Source organism: Atractosteus spatula, chromosome 7 (assembly GCF_055471065.1).
Source record: "Atractosteus spatula isolate fAtrSpa1 chromosome 7, fAtrSpa1.hap1, whole genome shotgun sequence".
In the NCBI taxonomy this organism is placed as follows: domain Eukaryota; kingdom Metazoa; phylum Chordata; class Actinopteri; order Semionotiformes; family Lepisosteidae; genus Atractosteus; species Atractosteus spatula.
In genome coordinates this window covers 40,537,884-40,554,936 of record NC_142712.1, presented here as the reverse complement: position 1 = coordinate 40,554,936, position 17,053 = coordinate 40,537,884, and the positions used below count along the sequence as shown (strand labels likewise).

Here is a 17,053-nt window from a genome sequence, read left to right as displayed (position 1 = left end):
TTTGTTCAAAACCTTTATTTATATTATTCATGTTTCATAATTCTGGGTACTTTACTGTCACGTAGTCTTGTGTCATGGTAAAGTACGCAGAATGAAGAAAGAAACTACTGAAATCCCGAACTGCACGCTTGTATTAAAAGGGGGCACTACTTAATGTAAAAATGACGGCGAAAATAAACTTTTTAGAAAAATAAAATAGACGCGGGTGTTTAATTAGTGAACACATACAGACCGATGTATTTGGAATCAGCAGAATTTACGCCAAGCTGTGAAAATTACAGAAAGACACTGGTCTCACTCGCTTATTATCACTGTTCGTTTCTTGCCGTTTCTGACTCACGGTAATATTTCAACACCAGGCTGGTCTCTGTCTGAATCTGGGAAGAGAATGCGCGCATAATTTCGACAGGACTACGACGAGACGTATCTGTTTCTAATAGGCTGTTTTCCGTTTATTCTGCAGGTTGTCATTTTTGTTCGCCCATCGACGTGTGTAACCCGACAGACAAAATCCACAGGTGCACCTTTAATGGGAGTTTTAGTCGTACAAAACAATTGTCCTGCGCCTTTAAGGGGGAGGTGAGTGACAGGGAGAGAATGTTGGAAACAAAATAGCTGAAAGTCAGGGAGGCAGTGTAGGGGAACTGACGATAAGCACCGCGTTTACTAAATACACAGTCGGGGCTTCTATAATTAAACGGGACGCAACTGTCTTGCGTGATAGCTGAGTGCGGTGACCAGGTACCAAAGAGGAAACCCGTTTGAGCGCCCATAAGAACTGCTCATTCAGAAAATATCGGCGAGGACGGAAAAGTAACGAGTGAGCAGAACTGGTTTCTCTGGAGTGGTGAGTTCACAGTTGTACTGTATTGCGCTCGCTTTCAACCCCGCGTTGCATTGCAGTGGGGCGCTTTGGTAAAGTGCACTAGTTTACCGAAGGCAAAGCTGAAAGTGAATTTTGATCTGCTCCGTGTATTCACGTTAACTCTCTAATTGCTTCGACAGCCTCTGAAAATGAGTTTCAGCAAGATGAAACAAGAATAGTCCTGGTGTAATGTAAATTGATTTTGAAGTTTAAGTCGTGTACACTGCTATCGCCACTTCGTGTGCGTTAGCGTGCTTTGACTTGTCAGGTGTTAATCCTGCAGTGATTTCTCTATTCTGATGTGGGTGTGCTTAACACTAAAGTGACAGTTCTGCGATTCTTTCCAATTCTTCCGTACTGTACTCCTGTCAGGTTTCTGACCGATTACTCTCGAAGTATTTTACCGTATAATTAATAACAATTGAGCGCCCCTTTTCGAAGTCCGTTCTTTATTGTTACTTCGGCGGTTATGGTAAATATATTTGGTAAAGTTATTCAGTGTATCAACAAGAGATAAAAAGACCAGTTTCTTTCACAGCCGCCTAGCAATGTGTGTTGTGTAAACCATACGCCCGCACATCACACATGCAGCGCGGACCTATACATGTACTGCTAATTATTTTAATTAAACAGTTAAAGTACTTTCAGTCAATGTGCTTTCGTTTATACTGATTCACGTTTCCCAGCTTTCGGTCAATCTTAATGCAACGCAGTACTGAAGTTCAGGGCTTTACAGCGCCTCAAGGTAATTCGATCCGAGCCTGGATTCTCACAAAAAGCCTTACAAATGATGCAAAACAATGTTTTGTTTCAGTTGTACACACGGTGCAGAACTGATTATTAGCACCGTGCAAAATAATGACAGTATCGGAATCTGCACCCCCCCAGCCCGCCGGCTTCTAACAGAGGTGACGATCCCTAAATCATTCTTCACTCGCAGTGTTACAAGTGCTCACTTCAAAGTCCTGCCGCTCAGCCTTAGTCATGCCCGATGCACTCTAAACTGCACCGCGCGTGCCTTTGCAGTGATGCTGTCATTGATCAGAATGTGTGACCGTCAGAGCGCCGAAGGGTCACCGTTATCTACAGAGTTACAGAGCCAGAAAGGAAAGAGAGAGGCTTTAGCTCGTTATGGGATCCCTGGGGAGTCTCCCCCTGGGTCGAAAGCGGCGTTGGCTTGCTTCGGCGGAGTGTTGTGGATTATTATGGAGTTACGGCCTTTGTGTTGGACGGAGCTCCAGGAGAGGGGAAGGGGGCGGGGGCGTTGCTGGAGAGGGGATTAAGACTGTATCTACCGATGCGTGACCCCCAGCAGGAGAAACACAGGCGCGCACACACAGACTCGCGCGCCAATGGCCAAATGCTTTTCGTACCTGGATCCTGCACCCCTGTCTCTCTAGGAAACGGAAAGGGGGCCCCCAGAGTGCCCGCAAGGGCTAGTTTCACGCTGTCTGACTCCGCACAATGCGAGCCGTCTGCTGGGCGCGCCCGACCTCCGAGTGTGCGCTCCTTCCCACCTCTACCTCCTAATTAATCCTCCTCTGACAAAGTTGCAGGAGTAAAGGGAAGACAAGCTGTGAAGTGGGATCCTGCTCCCCCTTCCACGCCAGATCTGCGCGAGCTTCAGCCTTCCTGTCGTGTTTTTCCTTCTTTTAGAAGGGCGGAAACGGGTTCATATGTTGGTGGAGGGTCTTAGCCGCGCTGGTGTCATCGTTCGTTTAAAGCGCACTATTGTATTGTCAGTTTTTAAACCTGTCCCCTTTGGCACATTGTGTAACAGCCTGAATTTTACTGCCGCTGCCTTCTATGCTAATGAGGCGTTCAAGCATAAAAAGTTTCTGCAGGATTTTACAACACGAGGGAAGAGGATTAGTGCAACACGTTGCCCCTGTTTGCCCATTAGTAAACCATTATTGGTGCGACGCTGTGAAAGCGCCCTTTGCCACTTGTTGTTACTGATATCTGGGCCTTCCTGTCAGAGCGCACTTGTATTTTGACATGAAGACTAATCCAATAACAAAACAGAAGTATTTGATAAAAAGTAACACTTTAAGCACCATTTATAAGAATACAAAAGGAAAAGACTCACAAAACAGTGTAGCTGGAGTGAGCTGCTCCAACACTGGTGACTGTAGCCAAGATGTGGAAACAATCTAATCCTGAGTTTAACCAGCTCGGTGAATTGAGAACAAGCACTGCTTTACAATGGCAGCCTGGAGAGTTAGCCAGTTACACCGCAGGGAATTCACGGGGGCAATCTGAGAAGCATATCAAAGCAGCTCAAGGGGACAACTATAGCTTCCCGCCTGGGAAAGTCCAGAGCCCTATACTGCTCCCCCAGCAGAGCAGCGTGACTCACCATAGCTATTCCCAGTGTGAGCAACTCCCTTTGCCGACTAGCTGGACGGTTATTTCACACAGGGCAGAATTCATGAAACAGCAGGGACTGCCACAGTTCCCAGGGCAGGTTTCACTGCTGTGCTGAGAGTGGTGTGCACCTGGTGAACACCTAGATTCTTCCTATGGTGGTGTTGCAGAGCACAGCAAGATCACAGAATCCCATAGATGATTCGTTGAATATGTCCCAACATGGAGGGCTCCCAGTAAAGGTATATGTGATAAATCAATACACTGTAGATGTTGGATACAGTGTGCCTAATGCTGTATTTTATTCCTTCAGTGGATATATGCAGAGACCTGTCTGAGTGTTGACCTCCACCCTTGTGTTTAGGAAATGCTTACATACAGACCGCATCCCTGCTCTGTGGGTGAAACCGTTTTTTTCCTGTGGGTTTGAGGTTTATGAAGTGTGAATTTTCTCAATGGAAATGTTGTTCTTGTAAAGGGATAGGGGCATTGCATAACCTCACTGTTCACTGTCATTGCTCTAACTCGTGTAAAAAGCAGGCTGTCAGATTTCATTCCAAACCAGAGGGCTCTGGTGTGGGAGTATGGAACAAGCCGCTCGACCACGTTGCTGAAGCTGATGCCCTGGCTTCTCTCATGAAACAGCAGGGTGAGCAACTCAGATCAATCAGCTCCTAACCACCGAATGGGCCAAAATTGCCCCCTTTCATTGGTGATCTTTCTTACCATCTTATGTTTGATCAGAAGGAAGAGGTTCAGTTTGCCACTTGCTCTGACTGGTCCAATTCTTCTATTTTATTTGTAAATTTCTAGTTGATTATGTGAAACGTTAGTTTTTTTTGTTAACTTATGTTCCTGTTTTGGTTTTTGTGCAAAAGGCCCTTTCAGTTTCCAATCTTGACAACAGTGAATTAATTTAGACCCCAAGGAACTATGACATTGCGCCAAGCCCTTGAGTTTCAGAATTTGACACTTCTAAATAGTAGATTTCCGAGTAAATATTTTCAAACCTGTTTCCCTATTAATGAATATTAAATGTATTATTGATTCCTGTAGTTTTCCGATTTCCTGTGAATTATGTTTTTGGGCATGTATTTAAAGGCCACATGAAGACTGTAGGGGGCCCTCCATGACTTTTTGGGCAGTGCATCACTAGATATAGAGTGTGTAGGGGGGCTTTTCTCACATCACGTTTACGAGTTTGAATTTTAAGTCAACGTGTTGCTCATACAAGCTTATTCAAAGTCAGCTGATATGAAGGAGACTCTTCTAATGTGGTAAATCTGTACACCTGTGTTGACTGTTCCTTAGCTTTCCCTGTACTTTGTATTTAACTATGGCTTGAACATGATAACTCACGTTAGTGGTATTAGTCAGAGGTTTGAAATTTCGATTTAGAATCTTGTGGTGTGTCATCGTTGACTGGCTCCCATCGGAAGCAGCTTGGAGAAATTCAGACTTATTTTTTTGATATTGCTAAACAAATGTATAGACGTGACTGTAGGCCACAAACATGGGGTGTAATTTCCTGTTTTTCGTGAATTCTCTTTTTTTTCACAAAGGAATAATATAAAGCCTAAAACTTGAATGGATCCCAAGCTGCAATTTAAAATAGCGAGTGAATTAAGCTCTTCGTCAGAAAAAAAGAACCGTTGGTTCTGTGCGAGGCAACAGCACCAACACCATCTCTCAAGATAATTAAATGCATTATCTTGTCTATCATTTCTTGCCAGTTTGTTTCCTGAATCGTTAACAACTAACAAATGTGGGCTGATCGAAACAGCTTCATTTCTATTGCGTACTTGTATGCAAGCCTGTACATACACACTTTGTCACATCTTTGGTCGATTTGAAGTGCTGAGAATGTGGAATAGTCACGCGCTCTGATTCTGGGTTTGATAAGTCTATCAACGCCCCCCCATCGCCCTCCACCCCCACTTCAGGAACCTACCCCCGCCAAGCCGAGCACCGGAAATCAGAAACAGTACAGCAATAATGGAACGCGATTTTTAGATACAGCGTGAGCCAACAGGAGGGAACAAATACTGTTGTAGCCCTGAAAGAGAGACTTCACTTCATTGTTGAGGAGACAGTATCGGGTTCATCAGCACTATTATTGGGTAAGCTCCAAAGCTCTAATATGGCAGCTTTTGTCTGTTTGTTGCTTCGCCCTTTAACGCTTCCAGAAACGCAACGTTTTTGATCATATTAGAACAAGGCCCAGGGAGAAACTTCTGAAACTTACTATTTTAAGTTTTGCTTTGCAAATGTTGGCCAACTTATTCCAATCCACAAATCCAGATCTGGGATTTCTATATTTATAGTTCGCAGTGAATGTCTTTTTTTAATGTATATCTTCACTTATGCTTTTTAGAGCAAACTGCAAAACACCAGTTTGCTTTCTATTCGCATTATGCTTTTGTCTGTACAGTGGCTTTTTCTTGATTAATGAGAAATCCAAAAATAATATTAATGGTGATGTGAATAATGTTTTTTTCAATATAGGCATTGTACATTTATATAGTACCAATATATGAGTGACCTGAATACTTCTAATGACTTTAATCATGACTTAAATGCACTCAAGGTCAAGCTTGGCTTCACAGATTGCTTTCTAATATGTATTAGGGCTGCATGGGCTATAATTGTTTCTGTTATGTTTGAAACCAGAATCACTTTTAAACGTGCACACACTCATTTTAATTGCTAGGTTTTAGTATTAAGACAATATTGCTCTGATTTTCCTATCTGGGTGAGTCTAGCAAACACTGGTTTTAGAGTACCGCAGACTGCTTCAACCCAATATGTACCATGGAAAGTGTGCATTGCCACACAGAGGTGGTAAACAGTGGGGTTGAGGGTAAAAACACCCACCACACCTCTCAGAAAGCAGGTGATCATTGGGGTACAGAACTTAACAAATATCTTTTTTTTTTGGGGCCATTTAAGAACGCGTCGAAGGATTGCACTCTTTCTATTCTGTTATTCCTGGGACTAAGTTGTGCACAGAGCAAATATGGAAATCTGTAAACTGAGGGAGAGATGTTAACCATCACCTAACTAAAAAAAAGAGGTTAGCCCTGCTCATTCCTGGCGGGGTAATTCTCTGCAGGGTGGGGTAGCTTTGCTGTGTTGGCTATATGCATGAACAGTTCCATCCCTCACACTGTTGCAGCTCTTCATCCTTGATGATCTTCAACCAAATAGCTGCGTGTTTCTGATGTTCCCTCCCCGATTTAATGATCCAGCTTCCTAAACCTTTTTTCCCCAAACTATCAGAATTTATCATTCTGAAATCTCAAGAGGGGAAAATCCTTGAAAACAAAAACGGAATGAAATCGATTTGAGAGGGCCTCGAATGAGTTGCGATTCTCTGTTTTAAACTCTATTCTTACGAAGTCTCGTAAACAATCCATCCCCTAAGCCGCGTTATTCAGGCGAATTCATTGTAAAAAAAAAACCGACCAGCGTCAGTTCCAGAGAAAGGGAACCTGAATGGATGATAGTCCTTTACTTTGGTGGTGCTATAACTCATTTTGCCTGAGCCAGGGAATGTGGTCCTGTGCAAAGGGCAAGAAGGGGTTCACCATCAAACAAGCTGTGACAGAACCTAGCTGAGATGTATTTAAAAGCTATGAAAGTAAATGAACTCCTTTACAAAAGACTGGCGGGCAGACATTGTTCACTTAGCTTCTCCAGAAAGTCTTTTGCACTAACACCTCTACTGTCTACTGTATCTTCAGTGTACACTTGAATGAAGTTGATATTCATACCATTTAAGTCAAAATCAGTTCCCAAAGAGCGCAGAAAAACGTAGAAGGGTCTGAAAGTATTAAAGTTTCACATCATCATTAGATTGTGCGTGCCGCAAATTAACAATCGGGTCGCATGCCTATACCCTAACTCAAAATTCACCAATTTAGGGAAAAAGCAAACATAATAAAATTCTTGCAGTGTTTTTGTTATTTTATAAAATAAAAATTAATATGAGAAGAGGTAAGCATTAGATACGGTTGGTCTAAGCGTATTTTCACCGTGTGCTCCAGAAGTTCTCCCATGCTTTGATAATTTCAACTTAAATTTTGTAGTGAAACGTTAGATGTTGATTGTAGTCACATAAGGAAAGACCTCTGCATTAAAGAAAATTCCTAAGTAAACAAAAACACTTAGTCTTACACTTAAGATATATATAGATTGTATGCAAACCTAGAAAATAATTTGTCCTAATTTTTAATTTGCATGTGTGTATTGAGCTTTAAAAATGTGGCTTTGACACTTGGTTCTGCTTCAGAATGATTTTTATGACGTTTGAGTTAGTTTTCAAAACCTTAATATTTATAAATGATCAAATATTTTTAAAAAAACAAGTACAAAATTAGAAATAACTCGCAAAAATGTATATTTTTGTACTTTTGACCCATATTGGGTCTTAAGTAGCACAGTAGATTATTTTTAATGTTCATGGAAAAAAATATTTTAAGTCTTTGAACGCAAAGTAAGTCAAAAGAACGTCTGTTATTCAGGTTAATTTATTTTCAAAGGAAAAAATGAATATGTAAAATGCAGATTGCAAAAACAGAATCTTATTTTTGTCTCAAGTTTCAAAGCTGCAATCTCTTGCAGGAGACAGCTGGGTTCTGTGGTATTCGGGACAGCATGAGTGAAAGATCGGTAATCAAAGGTACAATCTTAGACGTTGATTCTCATCATTCAACTGGATCATGGTCGACCACGAACAGAACAAAACGCTCTTTCAGCAGTCCGGATAGCAATCGATCTGTAGCGGGTTTAGGTTCAGGTGTCTGGTCCCGAAAAGTGCATCCTAATTTTTTGTACTATTTGAAGGATTAAATACACTTTTTTCATAGCATATATATGTGACTCCCACCTTAATTGTCCCCCCCAATTTAAATGAAAACTTTTTTCCGGCTTTGCGATCTACCAATTTGGGGAAATCACTCCAGTGTCTGGTTTTTGTGCGGTTCTCCTGCTTTTGGGCGACTGAAGGGGCTCTCTTAACGCCGCTGTCGCACCCAAAGCCGTCTGAGAACAGGCGTTCTAAGAGCAAAACTCGGTATCGGAGCTCCATCTGCGCAGCAATGAAGTGAATTAAAACGAAAAGAGTCAGAACACAGAATTTAAGAGTCTCAAAGATGTGACTTTGTCTACAAATTCAGTACCGTGGTGTAATAGGTACCATCAATAGCATGGCAGAGCTGAAGGTGTGCTCACAATGAGACTGCATCCAACATTTTGTTGGCGTGGAAAGGAGAGCACGGTGCCGATGTAATTAAGGATAATAATAAAACTAAATGTTTACATAAGCTATATGTCAAATTTGTTCCTAAACACGTATAAAGAAAGCACAAGTAGATTCTACTATGCAAATCTTGCTAAGGCGTGATAGTGCTATGTCGCAACATGTACTTTTTCGTTAACAACATATGTATATTTTGTAAGCAGCTATAACATTTTTTTTACTTCATTTTAATTAATTAAAGTAATCGCCGGTTTCAGACACTGAAAATAATGTGTTGAATTCACTGTTGAATTGTCCCTAAAACTTACATTGCTGGCAATGCTAAAGTTCTGTGATTATTATGGTAGCGTTTTCTTCAGATATTTTGCGTTTTGAATCGAAACCATAAGAAATTACACGAATATCTGATTTTTTTTATGTAGAAACCAGATTCGAACCGTTTCAAAACCTTTAACTAAAAAGGAGTTCGTTTGCTCTCTATCGCTCCAAGACTGCACTTTGATAAATAAAATACTAAATAACCTCCAAAGTCCATGCGTGTATCTTGAAATATAAATCTTCAGAAGTTAATATCATATTTTAAATTATTTATTCTTTTACAAGTGTTATTTGGTAACACAGTAAGTTAAACTATACTTATTTCACAATATTAATTGTTGTAGGAGATATTATTATAGAACTAATTATTGGCCCCTGATGTGTTAAACTAGTTAATTCGCAAGGCATCTTAATTAGCACTTCACAAAAAAAATGAAAGATCAGTCAACAAAGAAGAGCTAACAATGTCAAACAGGTAAAGTTGAACAAAGCAGTATTAATCACACTTAGAAATAAATCGTCGGAGATGTTGCGTGGTTTAATTCTTATTTTATTTCACAAATTATAAGACTAATTATGCTATTTCCAACGTGTTTATTTTTATTTAACCAATAACGAAAGGCTTTCTTCTAACTTTATAATGCCGAAGTACTTCCTTTTCGATGATTTTTATCAGCAAATTTTTTTTTTTTTACTGCAGATACATGTATTTCTTCGAAAGTGTGCGCATAATAGCACAGAAACAATTTTGTAACACTCGTATCGTTTTTAATATTAGAAATCGAAGACATGTTCCCGCCCATCTCGATGCGAGATAAATTGTTGGAGAAAGTCGTTTGAAATCACAGTGCAATTTGGGCCACTCGAAGCCAGCAACGGCTAATAAAATATCATCCTGAACCCACCTTTTCGCTGTTTTTGTACACCTTGGGACTGTTTTCGAAACGGGAGGTTTTTTTTAAGGAGGGTTTATAAGAATAGAAAAGAAACTAAAGGAATTCAATTCAAAACATTTGCGCAGAATTGAGAGACGTTGCAGGGGTCGGCGTAGGCAGGCTGGGCTCGAATCTCTAAAGCAAGCCCACAGTGTCACCAGCCTTCAAAGACGGGGAGACGTGTTAGCTGGTAATGCTTTGTTTTCTGCAAACAAGTTAAGTCGCATTTTAGCTTCAGGACACAGGGAAGAAGTCCATATCATGAACAAAAGCCAAAACCCCAAACAGTACGTGTATTTAGTCTTGAGACATTTATTCTCTTTAGATTCGTCTTTCTTCAGGAGAACTCGTGCCTCTTACTGGGCTCTGTTTAGTTTGATGAAGTTACTGTCTTTTATGAATCAGATCATTGAAATGGTGCAGCTTTCAGATAGAAAGCAAATGGAAACATCACTGTGACCCATATATGAGGAATGCTTGGTTTTGGCTAATTTTAACTGTTAAAATGTTAACCAAAACCCCAGGTCAGGATCTGCTGTTTTCTTTGTGGCAGAGGGCTCTGTGATATCCAGTCAGAGTTAACCTAGATTGTGTGTTTGCCATTATTTATTTTAACTGATTATTAGTTGCATTTATATGACAGCAAACAGACCCAAGAAAAAAGCTGAGTCCAAAACATATCCAAACACTAGGAAAATGCAGTAAGGTGATTGTGAGAAGAATTACTGTATGGCTCTGTATACACCGCATAAGGAATATACAAAGATTTTTGAGAGTTCATTGATTCCCATATACTGTAGATAACAACATTTTCTGCTTCATGGACTTTTCATTCAATTTCTAGTTGTGTGACAACCTTGTTTCATGCCAAGGCACCTATTGTAATTTTCCTCTTCTGTCTTTCCAGATGATCAGAGAAGCACAGTCCATATGCCCAGACTTGCATGCTAAAAAATTCACTGTAAAGATCTTCCTGAGCAGTCACACCTGAAGAGGGAATGATTAGGGTTGCAGAAATGACTTCCGATTTTTAAAGAATAGCCTAATCTGTGTACTGAACAGAGAGATCTGTCAGCCCGTTTTAAAAAGGTACTTAAACTTTTAATATTGCAGTCTACCAGAAAGCACCTATTAGCTCTTTAAAAGAAACCCTAGCAGCATGAACAATCACACAGATCTACAATGGACCCAAATGCAAACACCTGGCACTTTTAAGATTGAACATCGCACAATTTGCAGTGTTGGTGCAGATAACTTAAAAATAATGCATTAGTTTTGAGTAATGCAAAATGCCTAATTTAATGGATTATTTATTAATTCGTGATTATTATTAACAAGTTCGTGGAAACAGCTTTTAAGAATAGCTTCTTTTATAGTTTCTTACTTGCACAGTAACAATATGTATGCTTGACAGATCACATTATCTGCTTCCTTTACATTTCCCCTTAACCTGATTAGTTAATTTTAAAAAGTAATGCATAATATATAGTTATATATATATAAATGCATTACATTTTAAAAGTAGCTTCCCCAGAAAAGGCAGTTTGCAACATCACAGATTCATTCCTTAAGTTGTAACATATTGGGAGTATTCCATGTCAGATGTCAGGCGTGTAGTTTGAAATGTGGAAATGATTTGATCTTGTAGTGTCAAAGCTGTCTGTGAAACCTACAGCTGGGGCGATGTAATCAGATGAAGTGGGCGACTGACCTCACAGGAAAAACCTTTTCGAGTTCAGTCCCACACTGCGGTACAGAGGTGTGATGAGGCTATGCACACAACAGATGTCTTAAAACTTCTTGGCATCACTGTCAAGACAGATGCAAGACCGGCGTTCAACAATTCATTAACCATAGAATTAATTCACAGATTCTTTCTTGTAGTGTATATGTTAGCTTACTTTCTTTCTGCCTCTTAATGAGAAGAAAAAAAAGCCTTGCACAAAATCTAATTTGGAAATGGAGTAGTGATAAAAATTGCCGGTGTCCTTCTCATTGGTTGTTAATCCGAGGTTCTCAGCCGTGGTGCTGGAGTTCCACACATCTGTTGGTTTTTGCTCAAGCTCTCAGTTACAAAGTTGTGCTCTAAATTAACCTATTGACAGCATTAATTTGAACTATTTAATTGCTCTCAGCTCTTTGACTGCTGCATGCCTTAAGCAAGACGTTTGGCATTTGTGTGGACCTCCAGGACCGGGATTCTCAAACCTGGACTGAACCAGCTGATTTGCTCAGCTTGATGACAGAAATGAAAAAAAAAATATGTGGAAGTGTGTTTAAAACTGGGCACAGGAGGTACTTCTTAACCAAAGGGTGGTAGGAGTCTGGAACAAGCTGTCCAGCCATATTGTACAATTCAATACCCTGGTTTCCTTCAAGAAACGGCAGGATGAGGTCCTCAGATCAGTTGGCTACTGACAACCTAACGGGCCAGGTGGCCAGAATGACCTTCTCTCATTCTCGTGATCTCACTTCAGCTATTTAAGGTGTTGTGACAGCATTAAGACTCCTCAGGTGTCCTCTGCATACATAGCCTCATGGCCAGACATGCTGTGTCCCTTCCTTCCTTTTGTGCTCACTTGTGGGATCAAGGAAAGGTCACTGTTGATTTATGGTAAAAAATAAAAATAAAACCACTACAAATTCACCTGCAGCCGAGCAGAAAGGTGCAGGGGTGAGCACGACATGCAAATGTCAGAAGTTTCCTGAGGCGGTGCCATCGGTTGTTCTCCTTGTAGATACACATCTGTGACTGCAGAATCGCACCTTGCTTCCGGGAGGCTCTTGCTTCTCGTTTTACCTAAACTTCGCTCCTCACCTCGGTCGCTTCAGGAGCTGAAAGGTGCGTTTGCAAGCCCTGCCTGTATGCCACGGTGCCATTGCGCAGCCTGGCACATCTTCTCCCCCGACCCTTCACCCAGAGCGAGGTGGCGTGCCGAGTGGCTGCCATTGTTTATCCATCTTTCGATGGTGTGGTTTTTATCGTTTAAGATGAAGAAACTATACAGTTCAAGATTATAGAGAGGACACTGCCCAGAAATCTAGAGACAGACCTAGAATTAACCAATAATGACTCCCAGAAAGCAGTAGAGGGTTAAATCTTCCTCAACTATCTCATATGACTCACTGTAGTAGATCTTGGCAAAACACTGAAATTGGCACTCTGAACATATGGACATGAAGGAGACCATAGACAAAAAGCAAGACTTTTCTTGAACATTGCATGGGAGGTTTCTTCATGTTCTGTTGTCTACAAGAATGTCACTGCCTGCTATTCTTCTCATTCTAATTCCTCAAAGGCTATGATCTAATTACAGGACACCGTGGTTGTGTGTGCATTTCACTGAGGTAATTCACCCTACAATCAGCAGTATTTTTCCTCCTTTTGATAGAAACGATAATTTTCTCACAATAGCAACAAATGCAGTAATTGATGTAACCTGGTATTTATGCCAATTGCCATTTTACTTCTACCTTGAATTCTTCTTCTGCATGACAATACTTCAATAAGTGCTATTGCTAAGCATAACAATTTCACAATTATTTAATAAAAAAGTAAATAGAGTAGGCAAAAAATGTTTACTATTCACGTACGTATATCAAGGGAAACCAAATGAAATTCTAAGTTAATAAAAAAAACTATTACAATGTTCCATTCTTTAAAAAAAAAGTTGTTCAGGGGAATAAAGTTAGATTATCTCATTGGAAGTCTTAGTTCTTATCCAGTGGGTAGTTAAAAGATGGGTAGATTTTAAGCAAATTTCCAACACACTGCAACAGTCTTTTCTTTCAGGTCCAATATCAGCAGAACGAAGATCAGTAAACTCATTTCCCTGAATCTCCACAGATTCCAGGTTAAACAATTATCTAACATCAACAACCCACCCCCCGAAGCTAAAGGGCAGTAGAAAACATTTGAAAAGGTCAGATGTGACTGTTTGTTATGTTAAAGGTGGGATGTGTGTTATGAGGAACTGTCACTGCACAGAGAGGAGAGTGGAACAGTAGAGTCTTGAGATGCAAGGGGCTTCTAAAATAAGAGCCTGTGGGCTGTCATTTACAAATGGAACCCTAAGAGGTGAACAGGCCTCTACAAATTCCATGATTGTAAGTGAAAAGCCTTGCCACACTAATTCAAACCGACCACACACAGTCACACAGGGCTCACAGCAGCTTCTCTTATCAGAACAGACCAACAAGAAGTATAGCTGGCTGAGAGAAAAAGTGAGAAGTGACTGTGGTGATGAAGAAGAGTCTTCAGGATTCTTGTAAATTATTCACCTTCTCGTAAATGCTTGAACTTTAAAATGCTTTGTACAGAATCCTTTATCTACATTTTTTTTACTCCCTGACAAACTTCATTTTTGAAAGTAGCAATGACATTTACTTTAACTTGTGAACTCAACTTGCATTGGCCTGCATCCCATTGTGACTAATGGTAAATTCGAGATAAGGCAGACTTGAAAATAATCACTGACTTGCAGAAACCACTGCATGAATGAGGCACATGTAGAATTATTACTAATTTTTCTACAATTATGGTGTGTTTGAACAGCTGTGGCAGTGATAGTAATTGTACCCGTGTTGTTTTCTGTTAAGCACTAAATCTGGTCACGCTTGAGCACAGGGGATATGTTCATTTTTGCCACACAGGGAGTTTTTCCAGTTGAAGGAGAATAACCGGATTGCAGGTCTCCTGGTCTATTTTCTTCTCTCCCTTTCCTGCTCTCCTACAGTACTTGTTTCCTCCTCCTGCTGAGGCCTGGTGCCGTAGAGGTATCCCGTTTGTTTCTGTGCCTCGAGAAGGGCGCTGGGTAATTTGTTTAGATCCTAGAGAACAGCCAGGGCACTGCTCCCTTAACACCAGAGGCTTCAGCTGAGCATTTTGATAAAATTATGCAAAAGCTCTCCAGAAATTACAGCAGAGGGAGAAGCTGTTACTTGTTCATGTAACATTTTCCACATGTTTAGAAAACATTTCTCAATGTTTTACATGTATTTAATAGTCAATTCAGTTAGTTGCACTGTATTGTAATAGTGCAACTAACCAAGACAAGTATAAGGTCATTTTATTCATCATGTTTCTCCCCTAGTAATGTTCTGGCAAAGAACACAAATAATACCGTAATCAATCTTCTAGTTATTAAAAGGATTGCCATATTATTACTTGTGCATGATCTGTTCCTACATTTTCCATGTTATCGTATTTGCTGAGTTCCAAGTCACTGCTCCAGGATTTATCAATAACTCACAGAGCAGAAGAGACAGGTGGAATTTTCTGTCCTGAATTACTGGTGTTCTGTGACACGTATACTTCTCCAGTGAGTAAACAGAGAAGGCTGACATGATGTAGTGGTCCTGTTTGGTTTAGATGGAAAGGATTTAAGAAAGTATGCTCAGGTGAAGGGACACTTCCAAAATCCAATGCAGAAAATCCTTTCTTTTTCTGATGTAATCTTTAATTACACAAATTTTAATAGCAAATGCATTTAAATATCACTTTTTAGGGTCAGAACAACCAGAGTCTTGAGTATCTTGATATTGATATGACAAATAACTGGAAATGAATGGTGACTTTTGTTCTGCACAAGTAAAAGCAACAAAACAGAAACACAGGAAAGATTAATTCCACTTTTGAACCTCATAAAGTAGCAAAGCACTTTACAGCAGCAAGCTGGCCTTAATTCCCTGCCCACAATGCCCTTCTGTGTTCCCACTGAGCGCGCTCTCTAATTATGCGTCTCTAACAAGGTTTTATCCATTGTGCGTTGCCCACCCCCCTACCCTTCCTTTCCAGTACGCACACAATACTGGGACCAGCAGGCTCCGTTAAGTACCTGTTGCGCTCTCCTCCTCGGCGCACAATGAGCAGGCCGCATCGCCATGGAAACGAAACAGCTGCAATGCTTTGTATTCAAGGTCCCTATTTACTTTTCTGTGATTCTACCAGCCAGGGAAGTGCTTAGGGGGATGTGAGCAGGCCACTCAGAACAGCGGTCTTGCAATCCCTTATTCCTAAACAAAACCACATAAACACTCGTACACCACACCCACCAAGCCAATGCTCACGATTTAGGATTTAAACCAAAAAAGCACAAGTATACAATATTTTTTTTCTTCATTTGAACTGGGGAAGAGGGTGGGAAGCTCTTGGAAGAATACTTTCTTTTATTCTGTTCATATCGTGCTTTTGTTTTCCTAATAGCGTTTTGTCCTCCTGCTCTTCAGTGTCCAGATTCACTTATTTTCTCCTGGATGAATGCTGCAGATAACCCTTCACCCATAAGGAAGAGAATGAGGCTCTTGTGCAGAGAAAGCAGGATAATAGATTTTGCTATCTAACCTCTTTTACAGAGGGCGCAGGTTGGGACTATTCCGAAACCATCATATTTCAGACCCACTTAAGCTGATTTATTTGAATTAATTTTTGTCATTTTATTTCGTTTTTTGCATGAAACTATTGGGTTTTAAGTGGTCAGTTCTTACACTTACACTTCTTACACTTTTTTGATAATGCATTAAGTAACATCTAAACACCAGAAGCTATTTGAGTGAGTAGTATGTTCCCAGTTCATGTCCTCTGTGTCAGCAAGCCCTCATGTGCTTTACTACACTAGACCATAAGAACATCATGGTCTACTGCACTGAACATTCAAATCGTTGTGGTACATCATGGTATTCCCATGGTCCTGTATAGCAAGACTGAATATATGATAAATCCCACAGGGACCAAGGGAAGGCTTTGGTAAAACCACAGAAATGCAAAAATACTGTAGTAAATTTGCAAATGTAGACTAAACTTTCATAAGGGTGTAGCCATGCTGTAGCGCAAAAGTAAAACCACTTCTCCTTGCAACGTACATTATATAATTTCAAAGGAATTTAGGGCTCCTAGACAGACATTCAACAAAGCAAGGGATCTTCTAACTGGAGGTTGGCTTTCATCATACAAAGACTTGTTGGATCCTCTGTCTCCAACAGTGTTGTTCACCAATGTAAGCAATTCATAAGTACTGTTGAGTTGAACCTAGTTGCTATTCTCTCTTACATTTGTATCCAATACTCATCTTTGCAAGTGGTGTTAAAGATCTCCAGAGAATAAATTAATCTAAGAACACCAGATGCGTGAATAGTTATGCTTGTAGTTCAGGAAGTCTTGTTAGTTTGCTGGAACTCTTCATATACTATAATAAACAGGCAATCAATGAACTTACAAGAGACATCAAACTAGTTTACCCACATTATTGGAGATCAAAAAGTGATGAATACCAAGTGTTAAACACTCTGAGAACTCACACTTGTCAGACA

At 40.3% G+C, this 17,053-nt stretch overlaps 1 protein-coding gene across 4 annotated transcripts in view; it reads left to right on the top strand.

Moving 5' to 3' along the window:
* The first annotated feature begins 635 nt into the window (after window positions 1-635).
* The window catches only part of sox13 (SRY-box transcription factor 13), a 40,714-nt gene continuing 24,296 nt past the window's right edge, over window positions 636-17,053 (top strand). Inside the window, exon 1 of one of the 4 annotated variants that reach the window (XM_088921225.1) lies at window positions 636-847. The gene's annotated coding sequence lies outside the window, so the exon portion shown is untranslated. Of the gene's footprint in view, window positions 848-5,263; window positions 5,353-17,053 lie in introns of those variants that run through there. The other 3 variants (XM_088921224.1, XM_088921223.1, XM_088921221.1) reach the window with 3 other exon arrangements.